The following is an 18,849-nucleotide window of genomic DNA, read 5'->3' as shown; positions in this document are numbered from 1 at the left end:
ATGGTAAAGACCTCAGCCGCCCTCGGGTAAACAACTCCTTATAAGGGAATGCTGTGCGCGTATCGCGTGATGTGGCACAACTTGTTTAGCCTTTGCTCTCGACCAATAGGAATGAAGAAACTGTCTTATAAGAACAGGTGCAAGCTCGCGTGTCACGCCCATGTTTCATCACTTTTTACTGGTGTTATATTATCCGTTCAAACAACCCCTCGTGATGCCCTCTCGACCAATGAGAATGGATAAACTGTCTTAGGTATTTATGAATGTATGTTAAAGCGCCTTCAGCAGGACTGAGTGATGGATATGCCTGCTAAATAAGAAGCCACTCTTTTTTTATTATTGTTATATCGAATGCATGTGAGTGCTTTGTCGCAGACTGGTCTGGTTCATCAAACCAAAACTCTGGTGTTGTCAGCAGCAAAAGGGTAATCGCTTTTTCACTGTTTTCTCGTGACCCATATGGCCAATCAATTTGATACGTGTACTCATGTGTAGTTTTGTCAGTTTATGTATGGACCACATAAAGTGCTTACATGTACACTGCCAGCTTACACTGCCAGTAACTGTTTTGTTAGCTAAAACCAATTCTGTACATTGTTCCGTAATTTTTTTTGTGTTTTCCAATATCTTGCCCAGTTCATCGCTCATCCAAACTGTCAGCAAGTCATCATAAGCCAGTTCTTCAAACGACTTCTCTTCGTCAGAGACAAGTCTGCCGTCTACCGAACTTTTCTCTTTGCTCTACTCTTTCTTCTCTACCCCTTCCTCGCTGTACTCCATGTTTACTCCGACAGACAGAAAATAAAAACCTTCGTCAGAATTCCGTAAGTATTATCAATTATATCTATTAAGTCTTTTGGGGGTCTTTTATACAGTTTAATAGTAATATTTATAATAATAATTTGGGAGGGCTAATCATCCTTACTCGCAGCTAAGAGCTGAATTGCGAAGGATGCGGCTACAACGTGTTCGAGAAGCAGGCATGCAAGGGCGCCTATAATAATAATAATAAGACTTGTAATGTGCACATATCCACCCTGCTGGTTGTTCAAGGCGCAGTAAAACCAAAAACAAAACACAACACAAAGAAAAACAGACACAAAAAAATTAGTAATTGAAAACTTGTGACATAAGATAAGTTTTGAGAAGAGACTTGAATTTTGCAGTACACAGACAAGATCGAAGATTAAGTGGTAGAGAGTTCCAGATGCGTGGCCGGCTGAAGAAAAAGACCTGTCACCCCTTGAGTGTCGAGACTTGGGTTCAATGAGGAGAAGCATAGAACTTGATCGAAGATTCCTTGATGGAGTTTAAACTTGAAGCAGTTCAGAAATATAGTGGGGAGCCTTGCCATTAAGAGCTTTGTGGACAATGAGCATCAGCTTGAAGATGATTCGTTGAGAGATAGGGAGCCAGTGTAGTTGTTTCAGAATGGGGGTGATAGAACACTAGGATTTTCTAGACAGTGTCACAATGCGGGCAGCAGTATTTTGGAGCCGTTGTCCGCCAGCCACATCAACTTGATTTTTTTCCTGGTGGAGGAAAACCGGATAGTCTGGGAAAACCCTCGTGGCACAGCAGAGAACCAATGCACAACTCAACTCACATATGGCTGGCCGGAAATCGAACCGGAGTCACTTTGGTGAGAGGCGAGCGCTTTAAGCACAAGCCATACATGCCACCGAGGAGTTATATTGCCACCCCTTTTAAAGCAAATGTAATGATTTCATGGTCTGGCCATTCCAAGATATTAACGCAGAGTGCAATCAGATCCCCCTTGTGCATGCCGAAGATTACTGTACTAATAATTCAATGTATGTTTTTCACCCTGCCTACAGCATTATGATGTTCATCATGTATCTAGCGGCTGATCTGACCTTCGTGACCTTACTAACCTGGGAAGCGGTTAACGATAGCGGAATGGCTCACAACCTCAGCTTCACTCGGCCCTACAACGTGGCTGCACTGCTCTGGATTCTAGGTAATATCATTTATTCTGTTTGTCTGTAAATGTCATTTGTCATGTTTGTTGAAAGGGTTTTGATACTTTTTGTTTTGTACTATCAACAGCTCTCCATTGCTTGTTACCAAGTTTTGGTAACTATTATTTTGAGTAATTACCAAAGGTGTCCAGTGCCTTTAAAGGCAGTGGACACTATTGGTAATTGTCAAAGACTTGCCTTCACACTTGGTGTATCTCAACATATGCATAAAATAACAAACCTGTGAAAATTTGAGCGCAATCGGTCATCGAACTTGCGAGATAATAATGAAAGAAAAAACACCCTTGTGTGTGCGTTTAGATGGTTGATTTAGGGACCTCAAGTTCTAAATCTGAGGTCTCGAAATCAAATTCGTGGAAAATTACTTCTTTCTCGAAAAATATGGCACTTCAGAGGATGCTGTTTCTCACAATGTTTTATACCATCAACCTCTCCCCGTTACTTGTTACCAAGTGAGGTTTTATGCTGATAATTATTTTGAGTAATTACCAATAGTGTCCAGTGCCTTTATCAGGACCCTGATGTAAAACAGCCTCTGAGCTTATGCTTCCGCCCAGTGACTCATGAGAGTCAGTGAAAGACCTTTTTAAGTGGAATTGTCGGTCCTCGGCTCAATTTCACAAAGAGATTAAGATTTATTATCTTAACTGGGATTCACAAATCACTATGGCAACACTAACAAAACTTATTAAGATGGCTCTTAGTGCTATGTAAAATCAGCCCCAGGACATCTCCACCTGCATTATAAGGAAGTTTTTGAAGAGGATGTCCTCCCTTTTTAATATCACCTGGTGCGACTTGGCATGGATCAAAACATCTGGAGATCGTACACAGGAAAGCCTGTAGTATGACACCGAACGGAGGCTTACAGAAGATACGTTTCTAGGTTAATAGTAGTGGACACTATTGGTAATTAGTCACAATAATTATCAGCATAAAACCTCACTTGGTAACAAGTAATGGAGAGAGGTTGATAGTATAAAACATTGTGAGAAACGGCTCCCTCTGAAGTGACATAGTTCTCGAGAAAGAAGTAATTTTCCATGAATTTGATTTCGAGACCTCAAGTTTAGAATTTGAGGTCTCGAAATCAAGCATCTGAAAGCACACAAGTTCGTGTGACAAGGGTGTTTTTTCTTTCATAGTTATCTGGCAACTCCGAAGACCAATCAAGCTCAAACTTGCACAGGTTTGTTATTTTATGCATATGTTGAGATACACCAAGTGAGAAGACTGGTCTTTGACAATTACCAATAGTGTCCGGTGTCTTTAAAGACACTATTGGTAATTACTTAAAATTATTGTTAGCATAAAAACATACTTTGTAACTAGAAATGGAGAGCTGTTGATAGTATAAAACATTCTCAAGAACATCCCGTAGTAATGTAGTTTTTGAAAAAGAAGTAATTTTCCACTATAAAATGTTTTAATTTGATTTAAAAACCTCAGAATTAGATTTTGAGGTACCAAATCAAGCATCTGAAAGCAAACAACTTCTTGTGAAAAGGGTGTTTTTTCTGCCATTATTATCTTGCAACTTCGACGACCAATTGAGTTAAAATTTCCATAGTTTTTTTTGTGCTTCAATGCTGAGATACATCAAGTGGGAAGACTGGTCTTTGACAATTACCAAAAAGGTGTCCAGTGCCTTTAACAGGACCGTGTAAAACGGCCTCTGAGCTGTTTTATGTGTCCTGTGTAAATATTGTTTTAATGCGACAGTGGGGATGTTGTGCCAGCTGCGAAGGATTTGACACACCCGCCCAGTGACTTATGAGAGAGCGTGTGAAAAACCTTTTTACAGAGGAATTGTGGTAGACACTACAGCCGTAGGCCCACTGCTCGATTTCACTTAGAGATAAGATGGATTATCTTAAAACTGGGATTCAGTTAAGCAAACTGCAACGTCACAAAACAAATCACTTAATAGTTCTGTGGAAATCAGCCCCAGGACATCTCGACCTTGTTATAGAGACGTTTTTAAAGAGGTTGTCCTCCCTTTATCACCTGGTGCAACTTGCCATTGGATCAAAACATCTGGAGATCGTACACAGGAAAGCCTGTAGTGACTAATGACACTGAACGTAGACACTGGACATGTTTGGTAGTTGTCAAAGTCCAGTCTTCTCACTTGGAGTTACTCAAACAAATGCATGAAGAAAAAAAACCAATTGGTCGTCGAGGTTAATAGAGAATAATGGTATAAAAAACACTCTTGTCGCTCAAGTTGTGTGCTTTCAGATGCTTTCAGAATTGGAGACCTAAGCTGAGGTCTCAAATTCAATACAGAGGTCTCGAATTCAATACTGAGGTCTCGAATTCAGTACTGAGGTCTCGAATTCAGCACTGAGGTCTCGAATTCAATACTGAGGTCTCGAATTCAATACAGAGGTCTCGAATTCAATACTGAGGTCTCGAATTCAATACTGAGGTCTCAAATTCAATACTGAGGTCTCAAATTCACTACTGAGGTCTCGAATTCAATACTGAGGTCTCAAATTCAATACTGAGGTCTCAAATTCAGTACTGAGGTCTCGGCTATATCTCGTTGGGCCCCTCTGCCCCCTTTCAATAATAATAATAATAATAATAATAATAATAGTAATAAGAAGAAGAAGAAGAAGAAGAAGAAGAAGAAGCATTTATATAGCGCTCTACGGAGAACAGAGCGCTTTACATGAGACTATGACAACAAAAGAAAAACAAACAAACTAGGATGGGTGGGGAAACAGAAATGTCTTGAGGAGGCTTTTGAATACAGGCAACGCGATCGCCTCTCTCAGACCCGCGGTCAATGTTGGTTCAGATTGCACGGTCTTTTGTGTTCAATTCAATTCAGTGGACATTTATTTTTCACGTCGACAATAACAATTTCCTTTATGGTTTACGGGTTGCATTTCTTACTTATAAAGAAGGTACAACATTGGTATTTATATACTGCATATAGAGTGCACAATTTGGACACAAAAAACATTATCTCAAATTGCAGCGTTTCAAAACAAATTTCGTTATTTATTGTTTAAAGGCAGTGGACACTATTGGTAATTACTCAAAATATTTTTTCGCATAAAACCTTTCTTGGTGACGAGTAATGGGGAGAGGTTGATGGTATAAAACATTGTGGGAAACGGCTCCCTCTGAAGTGACATAGTTTTCGAGAAAGAAGTAATTGTCCCTGGATTTGATTTCGAGACCTCAGATTTAGAACTTGAGGTCTCGAAATCAACCATCTAAACACGCACAACTTCGTGTGACAAGGGCGTTTTTTTCTTTCATTATTATCTCGCAACTACAATGACCGATTGAGCTCAAATTTTCACAGGTTAGTTATTTTATGCATATGTTGAGATATACCAACTTGTGAAGGTTAGTCTCTGACAATAACCAATAGTGTCTACTACCTTTAAGCATTGAGTTGAAAACAAATAACAATGAGTATAATAATGAAAGATGGATACCACATAATTTAAAAGCCGTACAATGTATAGAAATTTCAAAGTTAATAACTATAGAAAAGAATGTGCTTGTCAACATGCAGGGAAAAAGGTTTAAAGACAGTGGACACTATTGGTAAATGTCAAAGACAAATCTTCTCACTTGGTGTATCTCAACATATGCATAGAATAACAAACTTGTGAAAATTTGAGCTTAATCAGTCGTAGAAGTTGCGAGATAATAATGAAAGGAAAAACACCCATGTCACACGAAGTTGTGTGCTTTCTATGCTTGATTTTGACACCTCAAGTTCTAATCCTGAGGTCTCAAAATCAAATTCGTGGAAAATTACTTCTTTCTCGACAAAGTTTTGTACTATCAACCTCTCCTCATTACTCGTTACCAAGTGAGGTTTTGTGCTGATAATTATTTTGGGTAATTACCAAAAGTGTCCACTGCCTTTAATAACTAGAGACTTGAACGTGCTTGTCAACATGCAGGGAAAAAGGTTTAAGCATAATGCTTTTGTGCATTTCCCTGAGACAGAAAACATTGAGTGGGGGGACGGGGGATGGGGGAGAGAATGTTTATTGTTAGGGGGAATTGTGGGCATGGAATGGCTTTATGTAACGTTAGGAATGGGTGGCCCAGGGGAAGCATTTTGGACGGGATTGTACAGGAAAGAGATTTTTCAGTCTTTTGGCTGAACTCAATCTTTTTTATGTCGGCCTGGTGAAGAAAATCAGACAATATTTTTTTCCACAAATAGAGAAATCCTGCTCATTTGTCTACTTTTCTGGTGCTTTGGATACTGTTTCCAAAGGCTCCTTGGAATCTATAACCCCAGGGAGTAGAAATGCCAACATTTCAACATACCTTTGAATTTGTATCCAAGTCTGCAAGTTCCAGACTTTTTCGTTAGTAATGACTCTCACCCCTGATTGTAGCAACGATATAATCCAGTACGGACCGAGTTTGTCATCTATAGGTGAACTCGGCTGTGTTTTTTATGGGTGCGTTCAATTGGCTTGCATTGGTCTATCCCGGTCTGCCCCCGGTACGTTCAATTAACTCGGACATCATTCCAGGGGCTTTCCTGGTTCAGCCCCAAGTGCCCTGCTTGTGGGATGGGTCACTTGGGGCTGGCCCCAGGTGCATGACATCACCACAAGAGGGTGAGTGATCATTAGTTTAGCGCAGGGCAGGGGCTCACTTGATTGAGCACTGCGTGGTCGACACAGGGAAGCTAATCGAACGCACCCAATGTAGTTCACAGGAAAATGATAACTCAAGAAGCTCCAAAAATTTCTGAAAAATCAAACTGTAGTTGGACACAGATTAGTTTTAAAAATACTTACCTGAAGTGGTTATATAATTGTGATTAGAGATAGAGACCAGAACATCACTTTTCCTCTAGCGACTCACACCTGTTATCTCCATGTTATTCCCTTTTCAATGACAGTGGATCATGCACAAACCCCTGGCAGATTAACTGCTCATCCATTAAGTATAATGACCTAAGTATTTCAACTTAAACACACCTACCTTACAAGTTTTTGTAGCCAAACTCAAAAATTCTTTAGTTTCCCTTAGACCAGCCTTACCTCTTTGTAAAATCAAGCTCTCGTATACTTTGTAAAATCAAGCTCTCATATACTTTGTAAAATCAAGCTCTCGTATACTTTGTAAAATCAAGGTCTCATATAACTCTTACTCATTACTTTTTTAAAAACTCCATACAGACAATCCCGTTTGCAGCAGATGCCTTGATGACGACCACCGAGGGCACTGTTCATTTCAGGAGATCCGCAGAGCTACAGCCATCCATCGTCGAGAGGAATTTCACAGATGTCAAACATGCTGAAATTGGCGACTACGTTATCGGTGAGATCGACAAAACAGAGATGCAAATCAACCAGACGACAAAGGGACAGATCAAGGAGCATGTGCGGAGGTATATGAACTAAACGGCACGACGCCGAGCCGGAGGGTGCGGGGGAACATCATACAACACCATCGATAAGACCCTATCAAGCTCAAACTTGCACAGGTTTGTTATTTTATGCATATGTTGAGATACACCAAGTGAGAAGACTGGTCTTTGACAATTACCAATAGTGTCCGGTGTCTTTAAAGACACTATTGGTAATTACTTAAAATTATTGTTAGCATAAAAACATACTTTGTAACTAGAAATGGAGAGCTGTTGATAGTATAAAACATTCTCAAGAACATCCCGTAGTAATGTAGTTTTTGAAAAAGAAGTAATTTTCCACTATAAAATGTTTTAATTTGATTTAAAAACCTCAGAATTAGATTTTGAGGTACCAAATCAAGCATCTGAAAGCAAACAACTTCTTGTGAAAAGGGTGTTTTTTCTGCCATTATTATCTTGCAACTTCGACGACCAATTGAGTTAAAATTTCCATAGTTTTTTTTGTGCTTCAATGCTGAGATACATCAAGTGGGAAGACTGGTCTTTGACAATTACCAAAAAGGTGTCCAGTGCCTTTAACAGGACCGTGTAAAACGGCCTCTGAGCTGTTTTATGTGTCCTGTGTAAATATTGTTTTAATGCGACAGTGGGGATGTTGTGCCAGCTGCGAAGGATTTGACACACCCGCCCAGTGACTTATGAGAGAGCGTGTGAAAAACCTTTTTACAGAGGAATTGTGGTAGACACTACAGCCGTAGGCCCACTGCTCGATTTCACTTAGAGATAAGATGGATTATCTTAAAACTGGGATTCAGTTAAGCAAACTGCAACGTCACAAAACAAATCACTTAATAGTTCTGTGGAAATCGGCCCCCTTGTTATAGAGACGTTTTTAAAGAGGTTGTCCTCCCTTTATCACCTGGTGCAACTTGCCGTTGGATCAAAACATCTGGAGATCGTACACAGGAAAGCCTGTAGTGACTAATGACACTGAACGTAGACACTGGACATGTTTGGTAGTTGTCAAAGTCCAGTCTTCTCACTTGGAGTTACTCAAACAAATGCATGAAGAAAAAAAAACCAATTGGTCGTCGAGGTTAATAGAGAATAATGGTATAAAAAACACTCTTGTCGCTCAAGTTGTGTGCTTTCAGATGCTTTCAGAATTGGAGACCTAAGCTGAGGTCTCAAATTCAATACAGAGGTCTCGAATTCAATACTGAGGTCTCGAATTCAGTACTGAGGTCTCGAATTCAGCACTGAGGTCTCGAATTCAATACTGAGGTCTCGAATTCAATACAGAGGTCTCGAATTCAATACTGAGGTCTCGAATTCAATACTGAGGTCTCAAATTCAATACTGAGGTCTCAAATTCACTACTGAGGTCTCGAATTCAATACTGAGGTCTCAAATTCAATACTGAGGTCTCAAATTCAGTACTGAGGTCTCGGCTATATCTCGTTGGGCCCCTCTGCCCCCTTTCAATAATAATAATAATAATAATAATAATAATAGTAATAAGAAGAAGAAGAAGAAGAAGAAGAAGAAGAAGCATTTATATAGCGCTCTACGGAGAACAGAGCGCTTTACATGAGACTATGACAACAAAAGAAAAACAAACAAACTAGGATGGGTGGGGAAACAGAAATGTCTTGAGGAGGCTTTTGAATACAGGCAACGCGATCGCCTCTCTCAGACCCGCGGTCAATGTTGGTTCAGATTGCACGGTCTTTTGTGTTCAATTCAATTCAGTGGACATTTATTTTTCACGTCGACAATAACAATTTCCTTTATGGTTTACGGGTTGCATTTCTTACTTATAAAGAAGGTACAACATTGGTATTTATATACTGCATATAGAGTGCACAATTTGGACACAAAAAACATTATCTCAAATTGCAGCGTTTCAAAACAAATTTCGTTATTTATTGTTTAAAGGCAGTGGACACTATTGGTAATTACTCAAAATATTTTTTCGCATAAAACCTTTCTTGGTGACGAGTAATGGGGAGAGGTTGATGGTATAAAACATTGTGGGAAACGGCTCCCTCTGAAGTGACATAGTTTTCGAGAAAGAAGTAATTGTCCCTGGATTTGATTTCGAGACCTCAGATTTAGAACTTGAGGTCTCGAAATCAACCATCTAAACACGCACAACTTCGTGTGACAAGGGCGTTTTTTTCTTTCATTATTATCTCGCAACTACAATGACCGATTGAGCTCAAATTTTCACAGGTTAGTTATTTTATGCATATGTTGAGATATACCAACTTGTGAAGGTTAGTCTCTGACAATAACCAATAGTGTCTACTACCTTTAAGCATTGAGTTGAAAACAAATAACAATGAGTATAATAATGAAAGATGGATACCACATAATTTAAAAGCCGTACAATGTATAGAAATTTCAAAGTTAATAACTATAGAAAAGAATGTGCTTGTCAACATGCAGGGAAAAAGGTTTAAAGACAGTGGACACTATTGGTAAATGTCAAAGACAAATCTTCTCACTTGGTGTATCTCAACATATGCATAGAATAACAAACTTGTGAAAATTTGAGCTTAATCAGTCGTAGAAGTTGCGAGATAATAATGAAAGGAAAAACACCCATGTCACACGAAGTTGTGTGCTTTCTATGCTTGATTTTGACACCTCAAGTTCTAATCCTGAGGTCTCAAAATCAAATTCGTGGAAAATTACTTCTTTCTCGACAAAGTTTTGTACTATCAACCTCTCCTCATTACTCGTTACCAAGTGAGGTTTTGTGCTGATAATTATTTTGGGTAATTACCAAAAGTGTCCACTGCCTTTAATAACTAGAGACTTGAACGTGCTTGTCAACATGCAGGGAAAAAGGTTTAAGCATAATGCTTTTGTGCATTTCCCTGAGACAGAAAACATTGAGTGGGGGGACGGGGGATGGGGGAGAGAATGTTTATTGTTAGGGGGAATTGTGGGCATGGAATGGCTTTATGTAACGTTAGGAATGGGTGGCCCAGGGGAAGCATTTTGGACGGGATTGTACAGGAAAGAGATTTTTCAGTCTTTTGGCTGAACTCAATCTTTTTATGTCGGCCTGGTGAAGAAAATCAGACAATATTTTTTTCCACAAATAGAGAAATCCTGCTCATTTGTCTACTTTTCTGGTGCTTTGGATACTGTTTCCAAAGGCTCCTTGGAATCTATAACCCCAGGGAGTAGAAATGCCAACATTTCAACATACCTTTGAATTTGTATCCAAGTCTGCAAGTTCCAGACTTTTTCGTTAGTAATGACTCTCACCCCTGATTGTAGCAACGATATAATCCAGTACGGACCGAGTTTGTCATCTATAGGTGAACTCGGCTGTGTTTTTTATGGGTGCGTTCAATTGGCTTGCATTGGTCTATCCCGGTCTGCCCCCGGTACGTTCAATTAACTCGGACATCATTCCAGGGGCTTTCCTGGTTCAGCCCCAAGTGCCCTGCTTGTGGGATGGGTCACTTGGGGCTGGCCCCAGGTGCATGACATCACCACAAGAGGGTGAGTGATCATTAGTTTAGCGCAGGGCAGGGGCTCACTTGATTGAGCACTGCGTGGTCGACACAGGGAAGCTAATCGAACGCACCCAATGTAGTTCACAGGAAAATGATAACTCAAGAAGCTCCAAAAATTTCTGAAAAATCAAACTGTAGTTGGACACAGATTAGTTTTAAAAATACTTACCTGAAGTGGTTATATAATTGTGATTAGAGATAGAGACCAGAACATCACTTTTCCTCTAGCGACTCACACCTGTTATCTCCATGTTATTCCCTTTTCAATGACAGTGGATCATGCACAAACCCCTGGCAGATTAACTGCTCATCCATTAAGTATAATGACCTAAGTATTTCAACTTAAACACACCTACCTTACAAGTTTTTGTAGCCAAACTCAAAAATTCTTTAGTTTCCCTTAGACCAGCCTTACCTCTTTGTAAAATCAAGCTCTCGTATACTTTGTAAAATCAAGCTCTCATATACTTTGTAAAATCAAGCTCTCGTATACTTTGTAAAATCAAGGTCTCATATAACTCTTACTCATTACTTTTTTAAAAACTCCATACAGACAATCCCGTTTGCAGCAGATGCCTTGATGACGACCACCGAGGGCACTGTTCATTTCAGGAGATCCGCAGAGCTACAGCCATCCATCGTCGAGAGGAATTTCACAGATGTCAAACATGCTGAAATTGGCGACTACGTTATCGGTGAGATCGACAAAACAGAGATGCAAATCAACCAGACGACAAAGGGACAGATCAAGGAGCATGTGCGGAGGTATATGAACTAAACGGCACGACGCCGAGCCGGAGGGTGCGGGGGAACATCATACAACACCATCGATAAGACCCTATTATCAGCTGACTTTGACAACAAAACTGAAGACTTCCTCAACCAGACCTGGGACCACCCGCAGATCATGGGGCGAGCTATGTTTGCCCTGGCGACTGCATTTACGGTTCTGCGCATGTTACCGTATTGCGTGATCAGCGATCTGATTGGTCCACTGCAGATCTCCCTCGTTAGTATGATAATCAGGACGTTCCATTTCTTTTTTGTCGTTGGGACCGTGCTGGGATCGTTTGCTGTTGGATTGACGTTGACGTACTCGCACTACGTGGATGAAAGCAGAATCGGCAGCTTTTCAAGGTAAGTTTAATAACAGGCAGTTACACCCAAACACATGCTTCATCATCATCATCATTTAGCCTGTGTTAAAGGAACACGTTACCTTGGATCGGTCGAGTTGGTCTTTGAAAAGTGTTTGTAACTGTTTGTTATAAAATGCATGATTAGAAAGATGTTGTAAAATAAGAATACAATGATCTACACAAATATGCCTCGAAGTTGCGTGGTTTTTCCTTTTATCTCGTCGACAAACACGGTCGGCCATTTGTGGGAGTCAAACATTTGACTTGCATAAATGGCCGACCGTGTTAGTTCGCGACGTAAAATGCAAACCGTGCAATTTTGATTGATACTTGTGTGGATCATTATATTCTACTTTTAAAACATCATAGTAAACGGTTTCAAATGCTTTTCATAGACCAAATCGTGCGATCCAAGGCAACGTGTTCCTTTAATCCAGTGTAAGATATAGCTCTCCTCATGTAAATACCTAGCTTTTAATCAAGGTGCACGCGGCAGCGGCACCTCCAGATATCAAGCATGAAAAAAGACCAGCGCGAGTGGCGAAGGTGTGAAGCGCCTTTAGGTATAACTCGTTTATCTGATCAGTTCATATGCACTTTCTGTGTGTTGCCCTCGGCATGTGACTTTGCAGTGCACCAATATTTGTGTGTGGGTTATGGGCGTGCACGCGACGTGTGAACAATGGTGATTGTGTCTTCTTATTGGCCACTTCTCATCACGCTCATGCATTGTGCGTTACATTTCTCTCACCAAAATCTGTGGCAAAAAGTAAAGAAAAACATCATGCCACAAAACGAAAAACTTTGTTGCTCACGCTGGTCATGTTTTGGTGCTTGATATCTGGGGTCGTGCTTGACATCTGGGGGGTGCAACGTGCGCCTTGACTAAAGGCTAGTAAACACCGTTCATTTCTATTTCTTGCAGTTCTGGTCCATGTTGTTCCTGCATAAACCCTGATGTCATCTCTCCATCTTCTTCTCTGTCTACTTCTTTTCCTTTTCCCTGTCCTTTGGTTGCCAATCCATTATTCTTGTTGTCCATCTCTTGTCATTTCTTTGGGCAGTTTGCTCAGCCCATCTCCACTCAGCTGTTTTATTTTTGTCCTAATGATGTCTCTTACTCTTTTCTTTCGTATTTCTGTGCATTTTATCCTGTCCTTAAAGGAACACATTGCCTTGGATTGGTCGAGTTGGTCTTTGAAAAGCGTTTGTAACCATTTGTTATAAAATGCATATGATTAGAAAGATATTTTAAAAGTAGAACATATAGATCCACACAAGTATCACTCGAAACTGTGTGGTTTTCTTTTTACCACGTCGACAAACACGGTCGGCCATTTATGGGAGTCAAATTTTTGACTGCCATAAATGGCTGACCGTGTTAGTTCGCAAAGTAAAAGGAAAACTACCCAATTTCGAGGCAAATGTGTGTGGATCATTGTATTCTACTTTTAAAACATCTTTCTAACCATATGCATTTTATAACTAACGGTTACAAACGCTTTTCAAAGACCAACTCGACCGATCCAAGGCAACGTACAGTACATCCAATACTGTACAGATCTACTTTATCTGTCTCTGTGAAAAGTAATGACGCAACTTTTGAATCTCTTCATGCTGAAGTTTCCGGAAACTCTAAATCTGTTCGCCTTGTCATTGTATACAGACCTGAAAGGGATTCAAACGGCCAACATGTGACTTTCTCAAGTTTTCTAAGGGAATTTGAGAATTTGATTTTGGAATATCTGCTTCATCCATCGGAAATCATCATCACCGGTGATTTTAACATTCATGTTGATGACGTCCACAACACCAATGCAAACCAGTTTAAGCATCTACTTCAAGCTTTTGGTCTTACCCAGCATATCAAGGAGCCGACTCATCGTCTCGGTCATTGCCTGGACCTTGTCATAACTCGTGAAATCTCCCCACCAATTGTCTCAAACTTTGTTATTCTACCTGGATTATCTGACCATTATGCAGTCATGTGTAACTTGAGCCTGTGCAAGCCCAAAGTCCCAACCGTCACTATAAAGAGCCGACAATGGAAACATGTGAAACCTCCCGAAGTGTTCCGCGACATAGGCACTCATTTAGCAAATCTAGAAGTTGATCATGACTGCTTGGATTCCTATGTCAGCCAATATGAGAGTACAGTCAGTGACATCTTGGATAAATACGCACCTTGGAAAACGAGATCAGTCAAGGTCCGAACTGAAGTCTCCTGGTTCAATGATGATATTCGTACAGCGAGAAAGATCTGTTGTCAACTGGAGCGGAAGTGGCGGAAAAATGGCAAATTGGCAATACAACGACAAGAATATCGCAACCAATGTAAAGTAGTTAGGAATTTGATCAACCAGGCAAAGATCATCCATTATTCATATCAAGTACAAGAATCCTCAGGAGATCAAAAGAAGCTCTTCAAGATAATTGGTAAGTTGTTGCTCAAACCCAAAACCCCTGTCCTTCCATCCACCTACAATGACCAGGACTTGGCAAATGAGTTCCAGAAATTCTTTGTCACCAAGATTTCAGACGTCCGCTCATCATTTTCATCAGTCCCTTACAACGTGCCGCAGACATTGCCACATCTTCAACCAGAGTGTAGACTATCTGTGTTTGAGCCTGCCACTGTTGCTGAAATTCAAAGGGTTATTATGAAATCTCCTTCAAAATCCTGTGAGCTGGATCCAGTATCAACATCCATGATAAAGCAAAACATTGATATATTTGTACCCTACATCACTAAGCTTGTAAACGAATCTCTCAGTTCCGGTTGTTTCCCTGATAGCCTCAAAGTTTCCTACATCAGGCCGCTCATCAAGAAACCAAACCTGGACAAGGAGATATTCAAAAACTACAGACCGGTTGCAAACTTAAAATATCTTGGAAAAGTCATCGAACGAGTAGTGTCATCACGTATTTCTGATCACATTCATACTTTCAACCTGTCCGACGTGTTCCAGTCAGCATACAAGCCTTTCCATGGGACCGAGGCTGCACTAGTCCGTGTGAGCAACGATATTCTTTCTTCTATGGACAATGGTAACCTTACAGCACTAGTCCTGCTAGACTTGAGTGCTGCTTTTGACACTGTTGATCATAACATCCTTCTCTCTCGGCTCCAGAATCACCTTGGCATAGAGGACACAGCCCTAGCATGGTGCAAATCGTATCTCCACAATAGAACTCAGCATGTATACTATTGGCACTGCGATATCCGACCCTGTTGTTTTGAACTACTCTGTGCCACAGGGGTCGGTACTCGGCCCGCAGTGGTTTACGCTGTACACTTTACCGATTCGTGACATCATCCTTAAATTTAATCTGAATTACCATGTGTACGCAGACGACACTCAGCTATACATCACGTTTAAATCTTCTCAAGAAAACGCCAATGCATCTATTGCAAGACTTGAGAAATGCATCCAAGAGATTCGACGTTGGACACAACAAAACTTCCTGAAGTTAAATGATGATAAGACAGAGTTCCTTTTATTTGGGTCACGTCAACAGTTAACTAAGGTTTCAGTGCCATACATCTCCATCGGTGATGCTCGGATAGCTCCCTCGCTGAAAGCTCGGAACTTAGGGGTTATTTTTTATTCATCGATGACACTTCAGCCACACATCAACAACATTGTTCGTTTATCATCATATCACATCAGGAATATAGGTAAGATTCGCAAGTACTTGGACAAAAGTGCCACTGAAAAGGTCATTCTCGCATTTGTTACTTCTCTTCTTGACAACGGCAATGCTCTTCTCTACAGTCTTCCTAACAACCAGATTTCCTGACTTCAACGGCTCCAAAATACTGCTGCCCGCATTGTGACACTGTCTAGAAAATCCTGTTCTATCACCCCCATTCTGAAACAACTACACTGGCTCCCTATCTCTCAACGAATCATCTTCAAGCTGATGCTCATTGTCCACAAAGCTCTTAATGGCAAGGCTCCCCACTATATTTCTGAACTGCTTCAAGTTTACACTCCATCAAGGAATCTTCGATCAAGTTCCATGCTTCTCCTCATTGAACCCAAGTCTCGACACTCATGGGGTGACAGGTCTTTTTCTTCAGCCGCGCCACGCATCTGGAACTCTCTACCACTTAATCTTCGATCTTGTGTTTCTACCGCAAAATTCAAGTCTCTTCTCAAAACTTATCTTATGTCACAGGTTTTCAATGACTAATTTTGTTGTTTCTGTTTTTCTTTGTGTTGTGTTTTGTTTTTTGTTTTGTTTTGGGTTTTACTGCGCCTTGAACACCCAGCAGGGTGGATATGTGCGCATTACAAGTCTTATTATTATTATTATTGTTACATGTATTATAAACGTGTTCCTTTAATTGAGATGTACGTAGCATTTGCCTCTCCATTGCTCTTTGTGCTCTTCAGGCCTGAAGCCTTATATTATTTGAGAGTGTCATTACCTTGCTCTTTTACAACATGTTATTAACTATCAACAGCTTTCCATTGCTCGTTACCAAGTCAGTTTCTATGCTAACAATTATTTTGAGCAATTGCAGCTAGTGTCCACTGTCTTTTAGATGCCCACAGGACATGGGATCAAACTGTGTTTTATAAAACTGTTTTTTTTTTTCTTTCCACAGTATTTTCCATTCTTTGATTACCCTGTACTGGTCAGTGTTTGGTCTGATGCCGATGACTGAGTTACATCTACCCCCGGAAGCTGTAGTCAAAGAAACGTCCGGCTCTCTGCTCTACGCTTCGTTCTACGTCCTGGTCATTATTGTACTCCTCAATGCTCTGATTGCTGTATGGAGCAACGTTTACAACGAAATTGAGGTACAATAAATAACTACTGTGATTTACATTATTGATATTTATAATTAATCATTTGGGAGGCCTAGTCATCCTTACACGCAGCAGAGAAGCTGAACTGTGAAGGGCGTGGCTACAACGTGTTTGAGCTGCTGGCATGTAAGGGTGCCTCTGGCATCTAGCCACAGCAACCAATATATGAACACGGCAGCGGAGCACAACCAGAAATGTGTTTGATTTTTCATGAAGGGGGAGAAAACTGGAGGGCCTTGAGAAAAACCCCTGTGGCATACATGGCATATGGCATAGGAGAGACCCAATGCATAACTCCTCAAATAGGACCTCAGCTGAGAATCGAATCAGGGTCACATTAATAATATCGAAGTCTTATATAACGCACGTATCTACCAAACAAGGTACTCAAGGCGCTGAGTGTATACAAACTTTCAGAAAGATAGGTTATTGCAGTGATGAACTCTGAGACCCAATTATTTAGCACCTTGTCATGGTTTACAAGGTGCTGCGGCGCATACAGCAGCCACAGCCAGGAAGACCGGGTCGAACCCCTTCTCTTTTCGATAAGTGCACTGGGTTCTTTTACATGCGTTACACAACACATGGGACCAACTGCTTTACGTCCCATCCGAAGGACGAAGCAATGGTTAAGTGTCTTGCTCAAGGATACAGTGTCACGGCTGGGGATTCGAACCCACACTCTGCTGATCAGAAACACCAGAGATTGAATTCGGTGCTCTATGGGTACGTTCAGACGTGGGGTTAAACTAGTCCTTAATCCAAAAGTGCTAAACTAACCCTGCGTGGGAACGCAATATTCTGGTCCGCGAGGGTTAATTTGACCCACTGAGCTGGGCTAAACTAAACCAAAAAAATTGGTGGACTAGCCTAACTTAGCCCAGGTTTTACGACCAACCCCCGCTGCGAGGCCCAGTAAACCATCGTTGGAACGCAACTGACCTGCTACTTCCGGTCTATTTTAGCCCAAATGACCGCGGCAACAAAGGTGACGTCATTCCACGTGTATGGATGGATCGGCTGCGAGTATTGGGTGGTGTCTGCATGAATCCATGGAGCTATACTATAATATCTCCTTGCGTCTCTCCGCTGCCTTCCCTTTATGTTACCATTAAGTGTTGGGGCCCTGGTATTCCCCTTCGCCGAAAATGTTTAAAATGGACCTCGCACGAAAACAAGTTCTCATTTTTAGTAGCACTATTTAGTTTTTAAATTCACTTCTTCTGTACGAAACGCTACTTTATGATAACGAACAGGTTTTGCTTTGAAGAAAGTGGCATCTAATCACAGCTAAGTTACACACACGGGATCGACAATTAAGACCAAAGTTTGGGTTCGAAAACTAGGTTGTATCTGGTTCCTGCCCTCAACAACTTTACGTAACAGTAATACGAGTACCAGACTAATGTTGAATTGAAAAACAATTTTTAACGTAACATGAGAATGTGTGTAGGCTACGACTTCTCAATGACTAAGTTGTGATATACTTACAAAAGTTCACACTCGAAATTAATTTGAAGCTTTAAACAACAACGTGTAAATGTTTCGTTCATCGAGGGCAGTGCGGAACGGAAACTTTAGCGGGCACAATAGAATTGCGTTTGTGCTGGGGCTAAGCAAGGATATAAAGTGATTTTGCCGTCTTTAAAGATGGAATACATGATGACCATGAGGTTCGTAGAGACGATAGGGGATCGAAACCCTGTGGTAAACGCATGGACAATGTAACAAACCGGAACCAGCAATGGTAAGGTCGCCGATGCATGACCCAATAATCAACATCGTGGGCTAGTTTAGTCCGCTTGACCAGAATAAACTCACTGTGTGAACGCAAGCCAATTTTGGACTAAGTCATGTTGATCTTTTGGACACCCGCGGTGCTCGGATTAAGGACTAGTTTAACCCCACGTCTTAACCGCTCGGCCATGACACTTCCACATTAGTGAGAAGCCAGCTCTTTACGCACCAGTGGTCCATATT

General features: G+C 40.9%; 1 pseudogene; it reads left to right on the top strand.

The window, feature by feature from the left end:
- LOC117301773 overlaps window positions 1–18,849 on the top strand; it is a 41,089-nt pseudogene that overhangs the window by 12,465 nt on the left and 9,775 nt on the right.

This window comes from Asterias rubens, chromosome 17 (assembly GCF_902459465.1).
Source record: "Asterias rubens chromosome 17, eAstRub1.3, whole genome shotgun sequence".
NCBI classification, from domain to species: Eukaryota; Metazoa; Echinodermata; class Asteroidea; order Forcipulatida; family Asteriidae; genus Asterias; species Asterias rubens.
The sequence above is the reverse complement of the archived record's forward strand: the minus strand, read 5'-3'. Positions and strand labels throughout refer to the sequence as shown.